This window comes from Triticum dicoccoides, chromosome 1B (genome assembly GCF_002162155.2).
Source record: "Triticum dicoccoides isolate Atlit2015 ecotype Zavitan chromosome 1B, WEW_v2.0, whole genome shotgun sequence".
Taxonomy (NCBI): Eukaryota; Viridiplantae; Streptophyta; class Magnoliopsida; order Poales; family Poaceae; genus Triticum; species Triticum dicoccoides.
The window spans coordinates 162210866-162230015 of NC_041381.1; positions in this window are offsets into that span (position 1 = coordinate 162210866).

Consider the following 19150-nt stretch of genomic DNA (forward strand, 5'->3'; position numbering starts at 1 on the left):
ACATGCTGAATAACCAAAAAAAGAGGAAATATTACCGAGCGCTACTATTTGTACTCCCTCCGTCTCAGTTTACAAGTCCTACACGTATACCTAGGTTGCCAATTTGATCACCCTAATATAAACTATATAACACAAAAATTATGTCTTTTGAAAATCGAACATTTGAAGTTTATATTGATATATTTTTTGTAATATATTACTCGTATTAGGTTGGTCAAATTGATGACCTAGGGGTACGCGCACGCCTTGTAAACTGAGAGAGAGGGAGTAACAGGATATGAGCCAGAATTAAGCGAGAATTGTGGCAAGTGTTCCATGCAATCAACTTCCATTATCACATGCGAGAACCCTAGAAGAGAACTAAATGTGTTGAAGATTGCTTTATCACATTTTCAAATTATAATAAGAGTGCAGACGCTCCTCCATCCGGTTCCTAGTACTAGTATAGTATGTACCTTTATAGACTATATTAGTAGTACTAGTACTAGTAAACTTTGCGCTTGGCTGTTCGCCTATTCGGGAAGTCGAACAATAGTTGCACTAGTAGTATAGTGTATGCTTCTGGCAATCTAACACCGAATTAACTGTTGCACGTCCACCGCCTGAGCGAGGGAGAGCTTACATTAGTCAAAAGTTTCTCCTTGTCCAGTGAGCCACCGCGCGCAAGCTTCTCCCTGTTTGGATCCATGGTTAGAGTTAGTTTGGGTTAGTTTGTACTCAACTAACCCAAAAGTATCCAAACAGGAGGGTCAGTTTGGGTTAGAAGCATCTAACCCATCCAAAAAATCTAACCCACCCAAGAGGTGCTTATTTGGGTTAGTTCTTCTCTGGAGCACTAAAAAACACATTTTTCTCTCGCTCTCGCCGCAGCAAATCCATCGCCACTTCCTCGAAGCTTCTCGTCCTCTTCCTCCCTCCCTCTCGCAACGCCCGTGAAGGCGCCTCGCCGTATCCGTGCTCCATCTAACACTGTCATCTAAACACCTCTTTTGCTAGAGTTAGTTCACAGTTAGTTCAGGGTTAGAATCTAACTCTAACCTCTAACTGAGTTAGAGTATCCAAACAAGGCCAAAGTAATGCTAGTCCATACTGCCTCCTCTCCGGTTAATATGGATTAATTTCAAACGAGATAAATACACTGTCTGTCACTGTATATTTGTAAAAATACGGTCAGTGGACTTCATAATACGCTCATTGAGCTCAATATATATATTTTTCCGGTGTTTATACGGTCACTAGCTCACCCTGACTGAGTATGTGTGTGCATGCACGTGTAGGTTGAGCACTTAGCATGACCATGTGTGTTCCGTCGTGTGCTCGGACATGCATGCATTAGGGCGTCGCGCACGTTTTTGCATCCATGTGTATGTGTGACTGTTGCATACACGTAGGGGGAGTACGTGTAGGGGCCACTAAGGGGCAGTCAAATCACACAGTAAGTTAGTCGGAAGAAGCAACCATCATTTCACTCTTGAATGACACGTACGCAATATAAAATGGTTGATATGGAGAGAAAAATAAAACCAGTATATATACACTAGCAGGAGCCTAAGCTACAAGCCTGCTTGCTAAGGTTGCTCTCTTCACAAGCATAGAACGACAGGCCTGATCCCGCAGCTGGGGGAAGGGAACAATGTTCTGCGTAGACGCGGTCGACATTGGCGAGGGAGAAAACCCACAATCGGTGCGTCCTAATCGGGGGTCACCGCGGTATGGGCCGATGCCGCGTCCCAACCGCCCTTCTAGCTACAGGCCGACGTCCCAGGTAGTCCATCGTCCTTTTGGAGCCGGCTTGCTCCACTGCCGTAGCTCCATCTCCATGTTGATATTTCTCTACTTCTACCGGCTTCTACTTGTGATGAGTTTATGTCTCATGAACTAGTGCCAGTACTATTATTCTAATCACACTTCTTCAATATCTTCGCCATCAGGGATGCTCAGGTCGATTTTAGTGGAACTACACAAAAGCATCGTATGATCCGCGGGTGCCAGCCGTCTTTCCTTCGACAGGTTCTACCTAGCCAGGGAATTAAATCATGTTTAGGGTTTAGGGTTTAAGTCGTAGTGACCCAATAAGTAGTTTTTCTTTCGTACACGCTCTCACAACTTTTTTCTTCAGTTGTGAAGTAAATATTGGCTATGATATGTGAATCATTGAGATGCATCAGCATGCGTGTTAGTTTTCCTTTGTATTTGATGGAATGTTGTAACAGGGCAACCATGGAATAGGAATGAAAATGGAGTGGAAAGTTTCCGTTTTTCTATATGTTAATACAGATTTGAAATAAACCAGAGCTCCCAAGGGCGGCCTTACCATTTCATGCCGTATTAGTTTCTCGAAGGTGCTCATAGGTGTCCGATGATCCTGGCTTCCTGAATGAGCAGCGGGCGCTGTATTAGACCTCTGTAGGGCCCGCGAGGCCCTCTTCGTTGTCCTTCGAGTTGTTGCGCTCGCCGTGGCGCCGAGTATTGTTAACATGGTCAACGAACATGAGGATTCAGGAGATGACTTTATTTTGACTGGATGACACTAGGGACCCACTAGGGCCATAGCCGTACATACGCAAGTGCCTCCTTATTATGTACAACTATATTTTTTTTGCTTTCTCCTGGTTTCCTAACATCACGGTCCCACACCATTGTCAACCTATGTAGTCAATATAAACGAGAGAATTGCACAAGGTGCGGCCGACAGCTGGGACCAAGCAGCTCTAGCAGTATTTGTGTTTTTGAGGCGTGAGCACTGTAGAGTTTTTCTTGGCGATGATTTCGTTGTTGTTCAGAGGAGAGAAGGGTATTAACTGGGCGAGCTCTGGCCCATCTAGTCCAGGCCAGATATCCAGCCCAGATACTACTTTTTTCCAGATGAAAATGGCTAGCCCAGCTATACGTCTTTTCGAGGAATACCCAGGCAAGGTCAACTTGTTATTCTCCGCCCCGCTGGGCTGCAAATCTTTCCTAGGAGGGATGCATTAGGCTTAACTGGAAAATGGGCTTTAAAAATAATAAATGGGATGTAATTATAAAAACTGGGCAGTAACTATAAAAAAATGCACCAAAGACGATATTAGTTTATAAAATATTATTTATGGATTTTGAAAATCTTAAATTTTCATTGTTGCGCGCGCAATGTTTCGTTGGATTTTTACGTAATACCAATTTATATTTAATCTGACTAGAAATTTTGGGATAAAATATTTCAGATCCCATCAAAATGTGGGAATTTTTATTGAATTCTGTCTTCAACGGTTGGTTGAAATATTAATCGTTGTCCTAGCTAGAAAATGGGCTGTACTTTTAACAAACTGTAAATGGGCTATTGTAAATTCCATTAGAATTCAAAAATGAGATGTACATTCTTACAAAACGCAAATGGGCTATAAGATCTCTACCACACACTTGTGGGCCTACTAAGTGACGCGTCCCCTAAAAAAGTTGACGCATATGCAAGGCTTTGTCAACTTATTATAGTCAACACACGGTTCTAGCAGCAGTGGCCATTGGATGTCTATCCAACGGATGTCGTGCTTCTTCTTCAAGCTCGGATATTCTTAGCTCCAGCCGCCCAAAAAATGATTCCTCCCCCTGACATCTGGGGCACCATTTCGGAGGCTGACCTGTGGGCCTACTAAGTTGGAGCGTACCAAGGGCTTTGTCAACTTAGTCAATATAAACGATTCTCGCTTCAGTGACCGTACGATGTCCATCTAACGGCCGTAGTGCTTCTTCAACCTCTGGTCTTCTTGGTCCAGCCGCCCAAAGCAGCGCCGGTCGTGCCGCCTGCTCCTGCCTCCTGTGGCCGGCTGTGCTGCCGCGGAGGCCTCACCGCCCCCATACTACTCCCACCGCTGGCCAGGCCATCCCTCCACTCACCCACGCCCCCTGTTATTCTGCGGCGACAGCAGCCTCACACTGTAGCCGAACTAGTGAACCCTCGTACTCCTCTCCGCGCGGGCTTCCACTGCTACGTCTTCCCCGGCTCTGCGTCGCCCCCTTCCTAGTCGTCGCCGTCGTCCACCGCCCTGGTGCTCTCAGCACGGCGTGGTCAACATGGTCAACGACCGACTTCTATCGGAAGAGTACTGTATGTGGAGAGGCTGACAGCTGGGTTCACGGAGGCCGCAAGGAAGTGCCTCCTTATTACACGCAAAATAATTATTCCTCCACCTGACAGCAGGGACCCACCAGACGGGACACCTTATTTCGCAAAAAAAACATTTCCCCCTGACTGCTGGGACCCACCGGATGGGCCATCGTATTTTGCAAAAAAAATGTTCCCCCCGTTGTCAGCTCGGACCCACCGGAAGTGCCTCTTTATTACGCACAAAAAAATGAATACTCCCCTGCTAGCTGGGACTCACCTTGGTGGGAGACTGACTTGTGGGCCTACTAAGTTGACGGGGACGAAGGGCTTTGTCAACTTAGTCAATATGAACGATTCTAGCTCCAGTGACCGTACGATGTCCATCCAACGGCCATAGTGCTTCTTCAACCTGTGGTCTTCTTGGTCCAGCCGCCCAAAGCAACACCGGTCATGCCGCCTGCTCCTGCCTCCCGTGGCCGGCTGTGCTGCCGCGGAGGCCTCACCGCCCCCTACTATTCCCACCGCTGGCTAGGCCCTGCGGTGACGGCAGCCTCACACCGTAGCCGAACGAGTGAATACTCATACTCCTCTCCGCGTGGGCATCCACTGCCACGTCTTCGCCGGCTCGACATCGTCTGAGGGAGTCCTGGATTAGGGGGTATCCGGACAGCCAGACTGTGAACAACGTCCGGACTATTGAAGCGTGAAGATACAAGACTCAAGACTTCGGCCCGTGTCCGCATGGGACTCTCCTTGGCATGGAAGGCAAGCTTGGTGATCCGGATATTGTGTTTCCTTTCTTGTAACCGACTCCATGTAAACCCTAGCCCTCTCCGGTGTCTATATAAACCGGAGAGGTTGGTCCTTAGAAGGCCGATCACAATTACAATCATACCATCATAGGCTAGCTCTTAGGGTTTAGCCTCTATGATCTCGTGGCAGATCTACTCTTGTACTACCCATATCACCAATATTAATCAAGCAGGAAGTAGGGTTTTACCTCCATCGAGAGGGCCCGAACCTGGGTAAACATCTGTGTCCCTTGCTTCCTGTTACCATCATCCTTGATGCACAGTCGGGACCCCCTACCCGAGATCCACCGGTTTTGACACCGACATTGGTGCTTTCATTGAGAGTTCCACTATGTCGTCGCCACGAGGCTCGATGGCTCGTATCGTCGTCAAGGACGACATTACCTCGAAGGGAGCTCTGGCTTTAGGCCAGACTCTCCGGCTCGGCGGCTTTATCATGTCCGCCCCATCGGCGGTAGCGCCGACGATGGCCTCCCGGGTCATCAATCATAACCTTCGCATCAGTTCGAAACTCGTCGAACAGATGGATCCGATGGAGATCTCCTCCCTTAACGAGCTCTTGGATTGCATCGCCGCCCTGGGAGTCGCTATAGACTATGACCGGATCGGGCTTAAACCCGACCAGAGGGACATTAGATCCCCGCCGGCCACCCATGAGATTGCGGTAGTGGAGGAACCTCGCACGGACCGTCCCTCGACCTTGAGGACGAATTATGTCCAGATCATCGAACTCCCTGAGACGAATACTTGCTCAAAGGAAGACATGACCCAGGTCCCGGACTTAGAATCGGGCACCGGGCTGAAGAAGTTGAGCGATACTCCGGATCCCGAGCTATTAGGCTCGGGACATCCCACACCCCTGGGTGTCAGATCGGATCAGAATCCGGACTCAGCCAACAACACCTACCCGGACCTAAACCGTCTCTCCCGCATCAGGCAAGAGTCCAGGGAAACCGTGCATCACTATTGGGCTCGGTTCCTGCTTGCACTTAACAAGGTCAGGGACTGCCGCGAGGAGAACATGGTATCACTCTTCTGGAAAAACTGCACGGACGAAGGACTCCTCAATGCTATAAGCTGTCGTGACATAGAATGCTTCCCGGACTTGGCAATCATAGTACGGAAGTACTATGCGATGGAAAGCGCATGGAAAACCCAAACAGAATTTTGGGATAGTACCGCTCTCACCAAAACCTTTGTCCGCACTAAACGGACGAACTCTCGTAAGTCGTCCGATCCAATCCCCAAGAAACCAAAACCTACCCCAAGGCGGGGATCCGTATTGGAAGAATGGCTCGATGGGCCATGTAAGCTCCACAGTATTCCGAATACGATACCGACTCATAGCCTTAGGGCATGTTGGATACTACGACAGGTGGCAAAAAGCGGCAAGGACCTTCTCGTAGGCCATAAAGCGGAACAACATCCCGCCAACGAACACAATACGGTACTAACAGTCTTCGAGACTTTTGCCTCGAACAATAGGCGCAAGCGAGCTCATCGAAGCTCCACTGAGATTTTCCATGTGGCAAAAATAAACCCCTAGAACGACACTGCTATAACTTTTAATGCCAGTGATGAACCTCGATTCCAGACTGTTCGGGCACCAGCCGCTCTGGTCCTTAGCCCAATCATAGATGGCTTTCGGCTCACCAAAGTACTCATGGACGGGGAAGCAGATTAAATCTGATTTATGAAGAAACACTAAGCAAGATGGAAATTGATAAAAGTCGCATTGAACAAAGTGGCACAACCTTCAGGGGAATTATCCCCACGCGGGAAGCATGGTGCCCGGGAAAAATCACACTCAATGTGGTATTCGGCACCCCGGAGAATTACAGGTCCGAAGAAATCACATTCCAAGTGGCTCCCTTTAGTAGCGGATACCACGCCCTTCTAGGGCGGGACGCGTTTACAAGCCTTCAAGCTGTACCCCATTACGGGTACATGAAGCTTAAAATGCCCAGACCCAATGGAATTATCACTCTAGCCAGTGATCCGGACGTGGCACTTCGCGCCGAAAATAAAACTGCAGCACTAGCCCTGGAGGCATTATATGAAGCCCTAGCAGCCGAAGAGTTAACAACACTGCGGGCCACCGTGGACAGGGACGACGTGATACTCGACAAGCAACCCAAGTCCACCTCATTCAAACCTACAAACGAGATAGTTAAATTCCAGGTCCATCCAACGGACCCCACGAAGACAGCTTCCATTGGCACACAGTTGAGCCCCGCGATGGACGCCGCGCTGCGAGATTTTTTACGCGAAAATTGGGACATTTTCGCCTGGCACCCATCGGACATGCCAGGTATCCCATGCAGATTGGCCGAACACAGACTCAATATCCTAAAAGGATACAAACCAGTCAAGCAGACCCTAAGGCGATTCTCAGAGCCCAAACGACAAGCAATGGGAGAAGAGTTAGCCAAGCTACTTGAAGCCGGATTCATCAGAGATATTAAACATCCGGATTGGCTGGCAAATTTGGTGATGGTGCCAAAGAAGGACAAATTCTGGCGCCTTTGCGTCGACTTCAAAGACCTCAACAAGGCTTGCCCCAAGGATCACTTTCCCCTCCCTCGCATCGATCAGATTATCGATGCCACAGCTGGACACGACGCGCTGTGCTTTCTCGACGCATACTCTAGATACCATCAAATAAAGATGGCAGAGTCCGACCAAGCTGCAACAACTTTCATAACGCCATACGACCATTTTTGCTTCAACACTATGCCTTTCGGGCTCAAGAACGCCGGCACAACCTATCAACGCATGATTCAAACATGTTTGGAAAAACAAATCAGCAAAACAGTGGAAGCATATGTGGACAACATGTTCATAAAAACTAGACATGTCGAAACCCTAATAGATGACTTGAGGCTTAAATTCTATAACTTCCGGACATACAACATTAAGTTAAATCCGGAAAAAGGCGTTTTCGCCGTCCCCTCGGGGAAACTACTGGGCTTCATTGTTTCCAATAGAGGAATTGAAGCAAATCCGGCAAAAATCCGAGCTCTGTCATAGTTGGCTATACCAAAAGACCTCAAGCACATCCAGAAGCTAGCCGGATGTCTGGCCGCTTTGAGCCGCTTTATCTCCAGGCTAGGAGAAAAGGCATTGCCTCTTTACCGCCTCCTCCGACGCACCGAACACTTCGTATGGACGGATGCGGCTGCGGCCAAACTCGATGAAATAAAGACCTTACTGGCCAGTAATCTAGTCCTAACAACACCGAATATCAGTGAGCCTATGTTACTGTACATAGCTGCAACACATCAAGTTGTAAGCACAATATTCGTCGTTGAACGAGAGGTTGACGGATACAAATTCCCGCTCCAAAAGCCGGTTTACTACGTATCCACAGTCCTCACCCCATGCAAATCCCGATACCCACACTATCAAAAAATAGCATAGGCGGTCTTCATGGCATCCCGGAAGCAGCGACACTACTTTCAAGAGTGTTCGATTACAGTAGCCTCCGAAGTACCACTCAATGTCATAATAAATTACTGCGACGCTATGGGCCGGATTGCTAAATGGGCCATCGAGCTCCTTCCGTTCGACATAATATACAAACCACGGCGGGCCATCAAGTCACAAGTACTGGCCGACTTTGTTGCCGAATGGATGGAAGTCGAACTCCCTAAAGAGTACGGCGCATACTCCAACTGGATCATGCACTTCGACGGCTCTAAAATGCTGGCCGGATTGGGAGCAGGTGTAGTACTGACATTCCCCACCGGAGACACGATGCAGTACGTCCTCCAGATATTATACAGAGACTCCAACAATGCAGCCGAATATGAGGCTCTGTTGCATGGTCTTCGGATGGCAGTCTCTATGGGCATCCAACGCCTGGAAGTGCGAGGGCATTCGAACCTCGCAATATCACAAATAAACGGAAACTTTGATGCCAAGGATCCGAAAATGGCGGCCTACCATAATGCCGTCCTAAAAATGTCAGCGCGGTTCGAGGGGCTCGAGTTCCACCATGTGGCTCGAGAAAATAATCAAGCGGCGGACGTCCTCGCCCGCATCGGCGCCAAACGCGACCCTATCCCACCTAACATATTCCTGGAAAGGCTGTTCAAGCCACCCGTAGTATGAGAAGGGGAGTCCGGAAATACCAGCTCGGATCCGAACACTCCCCCAGATTCCGAACCATCAGACATAATCGGAGGCCCTGCCACCGAAATAACATCTTTGGCCCACAAAATCATGGTCGTAATTGCCCCGTGGACCGAGCCTTTCTTGGCCTACCTAAATAGGCAGGAGCTACCCGAAGACCAAAATGAAGCACGCTGCATAGTCCGGCGTTCTAAAGCTTACAAAGTCCACAAAGGGGAACTCTATAACAAAAGCGCGACTGGGGTGCTCCAAAGGTGCATCTCCGAAGAGGAAGGGCGGCAACTCTTGGCTGAAATCCATGCCGGACTAGGCGGACACCACACTGCGGCTCGAGCGCTAGTCAGCAAATCCTTCCGCACAGGCTTTTATTGTCCGACCGCCCGAGCAGACGCACTGGACCTTGTCCAACATTCCGTCGGTTGCCAGCTATTCGCCAATCAGAGTCATATGCCACCTACCGCTCTCCAAACAATCCCCATAACTTGGCCCTTCGCGGTCTGGGGGCTGGATATGGTCGGACCCCTTAAAGTGGAAAACCATAAGAAAAAATACTTATTGGTCATGGTGGACAAGTTCACCAAATGGATAGAAGCCAAGCCTATTAAAACGGCCGAATCCGGACCAATAATAGACTTCATATCTGGGGTCGTACACCGATACGGTGTCCCCCACAGCATCATCAGTGATAATGGCTCAAATTTCATAGCTGATGAAGTGAAAACTTGGTGCGGCAAAATGGGCATTAAGCTCGACTATGCTTTCGTCTACCACCCCCAAACAAATGGCCAGGTCGAACGGGTAAACGGTCTGATCATGAGCGGCATCAAACCCAGACTAGTGCGATCTTTAACAGAATCGGATACGCACTAGGTGGAGGAGCTCGACTCCGTACTCTGGGGGCTGCGGACCACAGCGTATCACACCACCTGATACACACCATTTTTTGTGGTGTACGGTGCAGAAGCAGTACTACCCTGCGACATAATACATGATTCGCCATGCGTACACATGTACGAAGAGAAGGAAGCCGAGTTAGATAGGCAGGATAACTTGGATGCCCTGGAGGAGGAGCGTGATGTCGCAAAAGCCCGTTCCGCATTCTATCAGCAGCAGGCTCGACGATATCAAAACTTACAATATTGGCGAGCTCGTTCTACGCCTACCGGAGAAGAAGAAGGACAAACTCCAACCCAAGTGGGAAGGTCCCTTCGTCATTGACAAAGTTCTCACCGGAGGAGCGTACCGCTTACGTAATGCATCGGACAACAGACTTGAGCCGAACCCATGGAACGCGGCCAGACTCCGGAGATTCTATGCCTAACGCCGAACTTAGTGTTCGTCTGCCTACTCCCTCTTTTTTTTTACTTACGCTCCACCCCACTTTTCCTTTCTCGACCTTTATTCTCTTCACACAAAGTACTTAATACAGTGCGGACCACCGGCTTATTTCGGCCGCACTATGTGTGTAAGAAATACCTGGGGACTTCCTATTCGGAAGCTAAACATAATTGCTTTAAATGGCTTTTCACCAATCACATATGCGTTCCTTTTCCATATGTGCCTTTTCTTCACCATTATATGCATCGATATGACTTAAGATGTGGCCAAGCTGGGTTTCCTGGCTCTTGTGTTTATGCCCTACGTCCCCGTTAATTCGGCTAGGGCATAAGGGGAGCACCTCTGCAATTGTTACTGCCAGTTCAGCCGGATGTGTACCTCAGACTGGGTGAAGCCGAAAGCTAGTTTCCTGAAGAGAATATTCGATCGGTGAACAAAGGATGTATTCGTTGGTTACAACAAAAAAAACCCAGAAGTTTTGTATCCTGCGCCATCGTTCGCAGTACGACATGTGCATTGACGCATGCGTACCCAGGGAAAGGAACCCCTAACGGAACAATTCTCCCTGGACTATGTTTCTTACTATCCATGTAATATAACATAACTAGTTGGGTACTTGTCTGTTCAAGCATTTATGACCCCTACGCCTGGTCTCCATGCATACCCCGGTTTTGTATAACCGAGCGGGTATTCGGACACACCCCGGACTATAGGATCCGTGGGCTGAAGCGAAAAGATCCGCCATGACAAATGATTTTAATCCGGCTAGGGGCTACTTATGCCCATTAAATTACAGAGTCACTAGGACTGACCATATTCCTCCTCTATACCATCTAACAAGCTATCTAGCTTACAATCCTGTTGGGAATACTTAGCGGCTAACGCTACCTGGTCATATACCAAACTTACGGGAATTTCTTGCCCATCGGGCCCCGCCGGTCCTACTTGGGCTATATGGTTCGGGTCTAGCTTGGTGTAGCGTGTCTTCACCATTGCCCAGGCTTCTCTTGCACCTTGCCGGCATGCGGATATCTTCCACAGATGGAAGCACTGCCGGGCTCCTTGAAGCAGGCCCGCAAGCTCTCCCATGCCATTCGGCAGGAGGCTTGATGGCCACAAGGCCTGAGAAACGCCGTGCATCACCTGCCGAACACGCTCGTGCAACTGCAAAAGTTCTTGCAGCAAATCGCTTGCAGATGGGGGCATCTCCTCTTCAGGGTGAGCTGTTAACATTCCTGCAAGCAAAATTCTTTCAAAATACTTCCTCGCCAAACTATCATACAGTTCGTTTGGGCACTCACCATAGATGTCGCGTTGAAGCCTTTTGTTCTCCTTCACGGAGTTCGCCAGTTGAGAGCGGACGTCCTTTAATTCGACATCCATCCGAATATTGGCAACTTGTAGCTTGTTCCTCTCTTGCGCCACTTGCGTAAGGATGCGCTCGCCAGCCTTTAGCTGCCTTTTGAGATGTGAGTCGTCATCCGTTATGCCCTCCGGATTCATTCCGGGATTGTCTTCAGAATTTTCTATTAGACTAATCACACCAGCCATTTACTAACTGGTACATCTGCGTACAATAGAAACAAGCATTACCAGAGGGGGCCTTCTGGGATTCCTCTAACTTGGCAACCGCGTCCACCAGCTGGGCCTTACATGCCTCTAGCTCCCGACCCAATTGTTCATTCTTGTCCACAAGGACCTGTGCATAATTTGATCCTTCAAACAGTTGTCCCAACTATTTGAAGTCTCAGGGGCTACTGCTATACATACTTGTTAAACTTTCTTACCCGTATATCTTTGGTATATTGGTTCGTTGCTTGGGCAAGCCCGCCTCGAGCAGCTCGGACGTATGCGTCTACCGAATTGAAGGCGTTAAAAGCCTCTTCGGAAAACATGTTGTTCCAAAGCATGGCCCTCCGACGCCGGTGATCCATGGCGCTCTCCACTTTGGAGTTTGTAGCTGAACACATATCCGCATTCTCTGTTGGAGAATTATGCGGTACTGGCCCCGTGCCCGCCTCCGCCCTCAGAGCCGGTTCTGGAACCTGGCTGGTGGAGGCGTGATTGGCGGGATTCCCGGATATAGTCCGGCTGCTCCTCTTCCTGCCAAGATACAAGGGGCATGGTCATATTTCAAATACTGTAATCGTAGGACAGGTTATCACTTTACCTCTACAGCGGTGTGTCGACCCTCACCGCCTTTCTCTTGAGCCTGCCTGATCCGGAAGTCTGTGGTCGACGAGTCCCTAGGGGCTCAGCCCCGCGTTCCGACCGTCGTTTCTGCAAATAGTACAACACCTTCAGAGTAGGGCATAATGCCTGGGAGAAGTCCTCCTCGGAGGATACAATTTTTTAGCTCGGCTTACATGTGACACAGGGAGAAGTCCGGGATAGTCCGTTGTAATAGCCACTAAGGCACCATCCCAGTTCGCTTGATAAAATACCCCATTGACGAGCTCCACAGTAATATTCGGATCTTCTTTGAGTCCCGGATCTAGGGCCCTTCCAGGGTCCTCCGGCTGCAGGGAGGGGCTGAAGATTCCTTCTATGGCCCTCCTTAGTTCCTGTTCAGAAACATCGATGCAGGTAATCTTAGCAGAAGAGTGCTAGAGTAAGTGAAGCAGTGAAAAGAATGGCGACTTACCCACTCTAGGGGGTTGTACATGGAGAATCCGTCCCGCGTTTCAATGTGAAGGAATTCCTCCTCTTCCCCTTTGTACAAATCGAAAAATATCCTTGCCAAAGCAGCAGCGGAGTCCGGACCCTTACGGCCACAACGGGTGGCGTCGTCTTCCCCGTTGAAGTGCCACATGGGCTTCCCCCGATATTGAAGCGACTGCACTCCCCGCCTTATACATATTGCCATGACCTCAACTATCGTCAGTCCTGATTTAGCCAGTAGCTTTATCATGTTCATCAGGGAATGTATTTCGCTTGTGTCCTCTTCTTGAGGACCCCGGGGGCGCCAGCTTAGGCGTGCCCTTGGCGGGGCATTGCTGAACTCAGGGAGGCCCGTCCGGACTGGATCCGGAAGGGGAACGTCATCTATATAGAACCACTCTGAAGGCCAGTTTTCTGGTGCCTTCTCAGGAGTGCCGGATAGGTATCCGGTCTCGGCGATGCGCCATACTTTGGCCCCGCCCACTTGGCATAGGGATTCTCCCTGGGTGCGGGGGACGAGGCAGAACAGCTTCCTCCATAATCCGAAGTGCGGCTCGCAGCCTAAAAACAGCTCGCAAAGGGTGACGTACCCCGCTATGTGCAGAATGGAGGCAAGGGTAAGATTGTGTAACTGGAGGCCATAGAACTCCAGGAGCCCACGAAGGAACGGGTGGATAAGAAACCCGACGTCCCTCAACAGATGCGGGATGAGGCAGATACGCTCCTCCGGAGATAGATTGGGAGATCCCTCTGCTTGTTCCCCCCCGTCATAAGTAGCTATTCCAGCTCGGACAGGGACCATGAACGCCGGTGGGAGAAACCCTTGGGTTTGTAACTTTATCAAACATCTATGGGGAACTGAGCACTCTCCGCAATCCCTCGACTTAGAACGAGAAGGGCGAGCAGAGGAATTGCGACGGCTAGCCATGTTGGAATGGTCTTTAACGGAGTGCTCTGTTGGATGCTAGCTCTGGGAGGGAGAGTGTGATTTGGATCAGAGAATCCCCGTCCCTTCAAATAGACGGTCAGCCCGTAGGATTGAGGGTGGCAAATGCAAAAATGCCTCGACTCCTCGCATTCGCTCGACACGTGGAGATGGTCATTATTGAGGCACTGAAGCCGAGGAGCACAACATTGATTGGAGGCCGGACACTATTCGTCGTAACAGGTACTTTGGAGTATTCGGAGAAGGAACCCGCCTTGCAATACCGAAGACAATGCTGCATGCCAGACTCATCGTCATTGAAGCCTGGTTCAGGGGCTACTGAGGGAGTCCTGGATTAGGGGGTATCCGGATAGCCGGACTGTGTACAACGTCCGTACTACTGAAGCATGAAGATACAAGACTCAAGACTTCGGCCCGTGTCCAGATGGGACTCTCCTTGGCGTGGAAGGCAAGCTTGGCGATCCGGATATTGTGTTTCCTTTATTGTAACCGACTCCATGTAAACCCTAGCCCTCTCCGGTGTCTATATAAACCGGAGAGGTTAGTCCTTAGAAGGTCGATCACAATTACAATCGTACCATCATAGGCTAGCTCTTAGGGTTTAGCCTCTACGATCTCGTGGTAGATCTACTCTTGTACTACCCATATCACCAATATTAATCAAGCAGGAAGTAGGGTTTTACCTCCATCGAGAGGGCCCGAACCTGGGTAAACATCTGCGTCCCTTGCTTCCTGCTACCATCAGCCTTGAGACACAGATCGGGACCCCCTACCCGAGATCCGCCGGTTTTGACACCGACATCGTCCCCTTCCTAGGCCTCGCTATCGTCCACCGCCCTGGTGCTCTCGGCGCGGCATGGTCAACATGGTCAAGGAATGACTTCCATCGGACGTGGACTGTACGTCGAGAGGCTGACAACTGGGTCCACGGCCGCAGCAAGGAAGTGTCTCCTTATTACGCAGAAAATAATGATTCCTCCACCTGACAGCAGGGACCCACCGGACGGGCCACCGTATTTTCTGAAAAAATGTTTCCCTCCTGACTGCTGGGACCCACCAGCTACACCTTCACACGCAAGGAAGTACGTCCGGGCAAAAAAAAAACGATTCGCCCCCCTGACTGCTGGGACCCACCTGCTACATCTTCGCACACAAGGAAGTGCGCCTGGGCAAAAAAGAAACAAAACGATTTCCTCCCCTGACTGCTGGGACCCACCAGCTACATCTTCGCAGGCAAGGAAGTGCCTGACAATCGGGACCCACCTGGTCAAAGCATACGTAGCATTGTCATTCTGGTCGCGAACATGTACGTACATATATACTGGTGGATGTAGAGGCGCGCACGTGTCGTAGTAGAGGTGCGCACGTAGCATGTACACGTACGTACATCAGCGAGGGTGCAAGAAAGAAAATACGGCTACGTACGTACATACGGGAAGGGTCTCGAATGCCTACTCGCACATACGTACATGGCTGGGTCGGAACGGAGAAACAGCGTCATCGTCGTGTTCATGGGGAGGCAACGGAATGCATCGTGTTCATGGGGAGGCAATGGAATGCGTCCTGTTCATCGGGAGGCAACGGAACGCGTGGGAGCCAATCGGCTAGGTCGGAACGGAATGCGTGGTCGTCTTCATTACAAGGGCTTGTACGGAACAGGCGATGGAAACGAGGCCCGGTGTACCGCACAACGGAGGAAACAGACCTCCTACGTTCGGAACGGGGTCTTGTTGATCTGGAGGGGTGTGGCGTACCGCAAAACGGAGGAAACAGATCTCCTACGGTCGAAACAGGGATCCTTTTGATCGGGAGGGGTGTGGCGTACCGCAAAACAAACGAAACGGACCTCCTACGGTCGAAACGGGGGTCCTGTTGATCGGGAGGGGTGTAGCGTACCGCAAAACGGAGGAAACGGACCTCCTACGGTCGAAATGGGGGTGCTGTTCATCGGGAGGGCTGTGGCGTACCGCAAAACGGGACTCCACGGGATACTGTTCATCTCCACCGTCGACCTCCTCCAGCCTCCACGGGCTACCATCGACCTCCTCCAGCCTCCACGGGCTCCTGTTCATCCAGCCTCCACCGCGTGCTACTCCACCGTCTACTGTTCAACCACCCCTCCACGGGCACCGCTCCACCGTCTACTGTCCATCCAGCCCTCCACACCACGGGGTCCTGTTCAACCACCCCTCCACGACCACCCCTCCACCATGTACTGTTCATCCAGCCCTCCACACCACGGGGTCCTATTCATCCAGAGGCAACGCCACCGCTCACTGTTCATCCAACCCCCCTGCAACGCTCGCTGTTCATCCAATCGATCGGCTTCAGTTAGCAGCAGTAGCGAAGGAATTGCTCCATCGGGTTCAGTTAACAGCTATCGATCGAGCGCTCGGGTTCAGTAACACGTAGCCTGCAGTGCAATTGCTCGGGTTCAGTTAGAGCCCAACGCCTCGCTCGGGTTCAGTTAGAGCCAACGCCTCGCACACACGCGAGTACGTGTACGAGAGAAACACGCATCGCTCGGCCCCCGACCTCCCACCGTAACTGGTAACTCCCTGAAATTTTCCTCCCCCTCGCTTCTACCATGGTTTTTCCGTCATGGACGACCCAAACAATGTCATGTAGCTGCGTCTCCGGCCCGCCCAGGACGAAAAGCCCATTTTATGTCATGATTTTTTGTCATAGAAGTAGGATCCCACCACATCTATGATGATACCGGGTTTTGTCACAATTATCGTCATAGAAGTGTCATATGTATGACAGAAAAAAATTTCGTTCGGCCCAAAATGTCACGTATGTGTCTATTTTTTGTAGTGCAAGTAAGAGCAAGCACCTGCGATAGTGGTGTGGGGGAATTGCGGTGATCAATTAGAGAGCTACGACGATCTTCATTTGGCCTTGCTGTTACTTGAGAATCATGTGGGGAGGATGATGCTGCACTCTTTAAACGAGTAGGGCGTCTCGCAGTAACCCACTCGGGTGACTGTCTCATCATAAGTGATTGACGAGGGATACGAAAGAGCATTAATTTGATGTACGAACATGGTTAATAGACATATGTAGTATGTATCAAAAACAGGAAGGCATGTCATTATCAAAGGTATAATGTGTAAAGTAAGCAGATGCAATTTAACCAAATTGGAAGCAATACAAGCTAGACACCATATGCAACATGCAACCACATTTGACAGCGCAAAGTTAAAGCAAGCACCTGGGATGGTTGTGTGTGGAAATTGAGATCATCAACTGTAGAGCTATGTTTACTGTCTCCAACTGCTGACACTGCACCCATTAGAGCGCTGAAATGCTTAGTGCTTATCTTCGAATTACACTGGAGCGACTTCTGTCTTTTCTTTTCTGGATTCATCAACAGTGCGCCAGAGTCTGAAATACCCATGCATAAAAAATATAGTGTGAGTATGGGTGAAGTGTGTGTACAATTAGTACAGTGTAAAGGTAGCAGATAGTAGGTCGGTGAGAAATAAATGACGGGAGACATATGATAGCTCTACAACATGCATGGCACACTAAATTACTACAGGATTCTATGAAAATAACAGTTGACTGAAAGCAAATAGGTCAGTCCATTTTTTCTGCACCGTCCGATGTACAAATGGCAGATCGCCTTCATCTACCTCCAGCCAGTCAGTGTTGACGATCTTCATCGAAATGCCAGCGACCACCGGCCTAGTATTCCTCCCCTGCCTGCGCCCTCCCCTCGACCTCACCGCACCGCGTGCTTGGCACCGCCCCCGGCCATCCATTCAAGCCCCGCCGACCTCCAGATCGGGCGCAAGCAGCTCCTGCACCCCACACCCCTATGATAGACACTGATGCGCCGCTTCCCCGGGGAACAGGCGGACTAGGTGCTCCGCCCGCTTAAGCGGGTGCTCTTCTTTTAATTGCGGTTCGACTGACCCTGAATTGAAATCCAGGCGGGCTACTGACGTCTAGCAAAGGTGAAATATTAAAAGGGAGGAAACCTTGTGCATTTAGTATCACGAAGAAGATGCAGTAAGAAGCGCTCAACTAGTTTCTTTCATGGGATGAGTATGGTGTGAGCGGAGACGTAAGATTTGCATGAATAAGGGAAGAGGAGTACCTCTTTCTGTTGGCAGTGATGTGTCCTCCTTCTGTTTTTCCGACGATCTCCTTGTTGTTCGCCAGAAACCAGAAGTTGTGGAGGACGGTGCAGCCTTGGACGAACCCATGGCCAAGTTGTTGAGTGTGGTGCGGTGGCCGTCTGTCGGCGGCGGGGAAGCAGATCCGAGGCGGCGAACTACGGCGTAGCGGGAACAGCTCCGGTGCGGTGGACCGTTGCGACAGTGGAGCCGCAGCAGTGAGGCGCAGGACGGCGTTTGTCAGAGTGATTCTGGTATAGCGCATGTCAGCATCGGTGTCGTGGAGTCAGCTCTGCCTCGACTTCAGCTGCTAAGTCCTTGAGGGCGTTGTGGTTGCGGTTGCGTTGGATGATGATGTCGGGGTATCGACTCCGGCGTGATTGAGGAGGGCGGCGGTGGATTGACCGCTATGGGGTGGAAGACGGAGGAGGCTGGGGTTTCGCGGCTGGTGGAGAGGGCGTTTTCGCGCCCACGGAGTATGAATGGGGAAACAGAGGGAGGCGGGGAACTAAGGGGGAACAATGTTTCGGTTTGAGATGCGCTTGTTTGAAATTTGGGGAAAGTTACAAACTTTGACCCCATCTAAAATTTCGGACATATTGCGGGTTGGGGGTAGGATAGTCATGTCAGGTGTCCGAAATGTGGGCGGGATAGATTTCGGCCGAGTGCATGGGTGTTTAGGCCCCCACGGCGTATGAATGCTTCTCGGAGGCGGTTGAGACTGGCGTCTTGGTGAAGTTACAAACCTACCCCGGTTTAGACCTTTGGACATCGGGCTGATAGGCTACACGGGCTAGAGTCAGGACAGTAATTTCCTACCACCAAACATTAGTCTCGCGCGGTTTCGGTTGACCAGAGGCCTATTTGGCGCTTCGTTCAATATTTGGGAGCAGAAGCATTAACATTTTCGGTTCTCTTGAATTGAACTTTCAGGATTTGTCAAACTTCACAAATCTTTACTCTTGAAAATCCTAAAGCTACGATTATTTTGGAATGGAGGGGGTACATTTGAATATACATTGTACACGAGTATATGCAACTTACCTCAGTT